Raw genomic sequence first — 5,220 nt, 5'->3', positions numbered from 1 at the left:
ATCCTCCCTTTGCATGGGCTCCCTGGCATAGAAATCTTTTTTGCCCTTCTCTGCACCACAGCAGAGGCTCCCTCCCTACCACAGAGGGCCATGGTCTTCTCTTTCACTCCCAGATCCTGTCTTTACCCTTCCTATCTTCTTCAGTGTAGCTCTTCTCTACCATTTAGTTGTAGAGTTTGTTCTGTGAGTCTTCATGTTGTTGCCTGGGTCATTTACACTGATGTGAGTGTTATCTAGTTGTTTCTGTGGACGAGGAGAGTTCGGGTCCTCCTACTCTGCGATCTTCCCAGCCAACCCCACTGAGGAATGCTTTACCCCCTCTAAGAAGCTGAATTCCTCAAGTCCTCTGTCTCCTTAAACAGGAAAACAAAAAAACAAACAAAACAAAACAAAACAAAAAAACAGAATACACTTAGAGTACATGTAACTGGTGAATGTTTTAGGTAATAAGACAAAGGCTGCTCATTATAATAATTACCTCAGTGACCAAGTTTCCTGGAAAGCAAAACGAAGTCACCTGAGAAATATTCCCTAAAACTTGCCATGGAACACTAAGTTTTCTTTTGTTTCTGGGTTCCTATGGAATTGGTTTCCCTTATCTCTTCTGAAGTGACTATAGTCCTGGGTGCTAGAGAGCAAACTACACTGACCGTCTGGGACCCTTTGTCATCATATACTGTGCCAGGTAATACGTGTCTTTCTTACTGAATTTTCAAGGATTTTTAATACAGTCTTTAAATTATTAGCTTGAATTAAAGAAAAATCTATTTAATGATTGCTAAGTTTTTAGGGACTATTATATTTTCATAAACCATACAACAAATTCATCATATTTTTACTGTCTTTCCTCAGTTTGTGCGGCAAATAGAATGCAAAATTTGCCCTCAATCCTGACAAGAACAGATATCAATTGAAAATATTATTTATGTCATCCTTCCTTTTGAAAGGAAAATAGACTATTATTTTGAAAATAAAGGCATCAAATGTCAGTTCTAATGGAATCAGATGTCAAGTTTCAGCTAATATTTGACATCAAGAAACATTTTTACCAGAATTTTGAGAGCTAATTTTAATATGTTGGTGTTTTTAATATTCTAGCAAATATATACGCTCAAAGATTTGTCAGTGCTTTACATCTAGACACCTCTTCAGTCTTTAGTTTCAGAATTGGAACATTTCCTGAATAAGTGATCTTTCCCTCATCTGTGATTCATAATTTCCATCCCAGGAGAGGTGTTCTAAATTCATGATCAGCGTCCCAAATACACATGCATACTTAGTGAGAAGCAGAGCAACCTCGAAGGAGGAATGGGAGACTCTGGAGATTAGCACTTTGCAGGCTGTGGCTGAACCACGTCCACCAGCTGTTCACCAGCCCCAGGGCTGCATCTCCGGGGAGCAGGGACTACCACCACCTCCCTCAACAATTCCACTATTTTCTGCCTCGGCATCGCAAAATAGGCCTAAGAAGAATGCTTAAAACTGGACATATAATTCAGCACCTAAGTCCCAAATATTATAGGACCAATTTTCACTCACTTAGTCCAACAGAGAGCCATGATATAAATGATTCTTTTGAGAGTTTCTTCTCTAGATTATAAACTTTTGAAGCCAAACACATGTCTCTTTCAAATGATTTCTCCACAGCCTGGCACATAGAGTGTAGGAATTTAGGAAGTATTCATTCTCCCAAATATGCCCCGCTACCTCGTGTAAGTCTTGGGAGACCTACCACCTCCCTCATGTACTCAATGCCTTCACAGAACACCATCCTCACTCCTCCAGGCAGGCCAGAGACTCTTTGCTCTTTTCTGCACCTACTTAGGTATCCACAAGGATTTCCTTTTACAGTGGATTATCTTCTTGCTTTCTCATCCATCCACGTTGCTCAGTCGATTTGGGCCTGTCAATGTTCTGGTAAAATATGAAGATAGAGAACTTAATCTATCTTCTGTCCTTTGGACTTGTTCCCTGCAAGTCAAGCCAAGGAAGGGATTTAGCAATCCCTGAGCACACTCTCATCTCTGCAGAAACATTCTGTGCTCTTCTGCTTATAGCTTCTAGAATCTTTGTGATGCTGTGGCCACTGGCCAAACGTCAGCAAAGTATAAAGAAAAAATAATTGCATAATCTACAAATTCTTCAGGATATGTGTAAGATATGCATAATAAGCAGATGCTTATCAAGTGCCTCCTATGTGCCAGACTATTACAATTTCTTGTCCTGGATAGAATTAAAAAAAAAACAAAACACCTGAATTCTTTAAAGTTCTTAGCTGTCAAGCATTTGATAGAAGAGGCTATATAAGTTAAAATTGGATTGGCACCATTGACAAGTTGCCCTAGAGTGAGCCCTGCTTTCCAGAGTGGTTTAATTCAGATAGAGGATTTGACAATCCAGGGGGCACTACTCAGCTCTAGCCCAACATCAAACTTACTATGCTGAGGCTGTTGCAGCCTCTCTAGGCTGCAGGAGGGAGCCCTGCAGCTGTATACTAGCTACAAGTATCAGGAGTTTCTGGGAACGCAGAAATGTGGAATGTTGATAGCCAAGAGTTGCTGGGGGTTCCCCTGGGGGACTTGCAGAGCATTTCCCGTCCTCTCTCTCCTTGTTCTCATGTTAGCATCCACACCCTTTCCACCACCCCACCACCACCACCACCACAAAGGGAATTGGTAAGCAGCCATGCACAAGGACCCCACACACTTTTATAAACACATGAGGTCAGGGGCAGGGCAAGATATATATTCTTTGAACAGCCCCTCATGTGACGCACAAGAGCACACAGTAGCCCCATCCCAAGCCATCTCCCATCCTCCCTCGTGGTCAGAAAAAAAATCATCCACAGTCCTCTCTCATAGGAGGACCAGCTGCAGCAGATTCATTAGGCGGAACGATGTGAGAGGGATTGTTTTGCTCAATTCTCAGCTGAAAAATGAGACTTTTCTGATGTTAATCTGCTCAATAGGGACTTCTGAAAATACAGCAAAACCTTCAAGTGATACTTAGTGTGTCTTGGCTTAAGCTGGAGACCGAGCTGACAGCTATGGCTCCAGTGCAGAATGTTTCTGGAAGCCCCTCACCAAACGACTACAGAAAGTACCAGACATGCCTGGATGACATCAGTGGCACCCATAGGAGAGAAAGCATCTTGAAATGAAGCCAGATACAATCTTTACATCCATATTGTTATGAAATGTTCCCAGCTAATGAGAGAACCAAGTCTCCCAGGACCCTACAATTTGAGTACTGTTGGCACAGAATGTGGACATAAGCTCTTGACAATGTTTAAAAAGAAAAGAAAAATAACAAGACAGGAAAAAAATTTAAAGCTGCAAGAACTCAGAAGACTCCAAGTTTTAGTAAACTCAGGATAGGGAAGTGGGACATGAGATCAAGCTGCAGAATGAACAACTAACCCAAACGATCCATTAAGTAGAAATTAGAAAGTGGGGGGAAATCCCAGAAGTGAAAAAAGAGAGCTAGCACTAAATATATGACATATATTGAATATATGAAATATGAATATATGAATATATGAAATATGAAATATTTGGGAGGAAAAGTACATATTTTTTCCTGAAAAACTTAACACTAGATATATGTCACGAAATATTTGGGAGGAAAAGTACATTTTTTCCTGAAAAACTTTTGTACATTACCCTCAAATAAAAGCTCTTATTTATAGCTTGCTTTCTAAATATACCAAACTCATTACTTTCTGACCAAGCAAATTGTTAATCACAATCCAGCTAAGCTAGACCAGGGGTTGGCAAACTGTTCCTGAAAAGGGCTACGCAGTAAATATTTTAGGTTTTATGGGCATACGGTGTTTTTATCAACTACACAATTCTATTATGGAACAGTTGCAGCCATAGATATTTGTAAACAAGTGGCATGGCTATGTTCCAATAAAACTTTATTTTTTTAAGATTTTATTTATTTATTTGAGAGAGAGAGAGAGAGAGCAAATCAGGGGGAGAGGCAGACAGAGGGAGGTGGAGAAGCAAGGTCCCCTAAGAGCAAAGAACTTGATGCAGGGCCCAATCCCAGGCTCCCGGGACCATGACCTTCACCAACTGAGCCACCCAGGCACCCCGTTAATAAAATGTTATTTACAAAATCAGATAACAGACTGGTTTGTGGCCCGTGACCTATATTGTTAGCAGACCCTTGACATAGGCAAATAAAATAATTCAGACCTGTACAAATATCACCAAAAGTACTTTATATATTTAAATTTTTACAATATTCAGATCTGTCAAAATAGCCTCACTCTCTCCCTTTTTTTATGTGAGTGTAGTTGACACAACGTTACATTAGTTTCAGGCATACAGCACAGTGATTGGATGAGTTTATACATTAGGCTGTGCTCACCACCTGTACAGTTAGGATCTGTCACCATACAATGCTATTATAGTAGCAGTAATTGTGTTCATTATGCTGTGCCTTTTATTCCTGTGAATTATTCATTCCATAACTGGAAGCCTTTATCTCCTACTCCCCTAAACTCCTTTGTGTCCATCCTCCCACCCACCTCCTTCTGGTAACCATTAGTTTGTTCTCTGTATTTATAGGTCCGATTCTGCTTTTTGTGTTTATTTAATTTGTTTTAGATCCAACTATGCCTGGGATCATAGGGGTATTTGTCTTTCTCAAGTGTGATTTATTACAATTAGCATAATACCCTCTTAGGTGCATCCAGTTGTCACTAAAGGCACAATCTCAATCTCTTCTGTTTTTTTTTTTTTTAAGGGAAAGTGCACACACAGTCCCCCATTACCATAAATTATGCAGTCAAGTTTCCTACACTTTGGGAAATCTCAGGGGTCGGCACATCTGGAGTGCAAGGGATAAGCCTCATCCTGGGAAAGCCACTTTGTGATCAGAGTATCTCCCCTGCCAGGTACATCTCATCCTTTTTTTTTTTTTTTTTAATGGCAACATCCCATTGCATATATATATACATCTTCATTATCCAATCATCGATCAGGGCACACTGAAGTTTCTTCCATATTTTGGCTATTGTAAATAATACTGCAATAAACATAGGGGTGCATGTAACCTTTACTTTTTGTTTCCATTTCATGGTAAATATTTTTCCATCCTTTCACATTTAGCCTGTATGTGTCTTTAGGTCTGAAGTGAGTCTCCTCTAGGCAGCATAAAGATGGGCCATATATTTTTACCCATCCACCACCCTATGTCATTTAGGTGGAG

At 40.1% G+C, this 5,220-nt stretch overlaps 1 non-coding gene across 1 annotated transcript; it reads right to left on the bottom strand.

Moving 5' to 3' along the window:
• Positions 1–4,751: 4,751 nt before the first annotated feature.
• On the bottom strand, positions 4,752–4,914 carry LOC119865253. The gene has a single exon (XR_005376642.1). It is a non-coding gene; the product is annotated as a U1 spliceosomal RNA (small nuclear RNA).
• Positions 4,915–5,220: the final 306 nt, after the last annotated feature.

The sequence above is a fragment of the Canis lupus genome, chromosome 22, assembly GCF_011100685.1.
Source record: "Canis lupus familiaris isolate Mischka breed German Shepherd chromosome 22, alternate assembly UU_Cfam_GSD_1.0, whole genome shotgun sequence".
Lineage (NCBI taxonomy): Eukaryota > Metazoa > Chordata > Mammalia > Carnivora > Canidae > Canis > Canis lupus.
The sequence above is the reverse complement of the archived record's forward strand: the minus strand, read 5'-3'. Positions and strand labels throughout refer to the sequence as shown.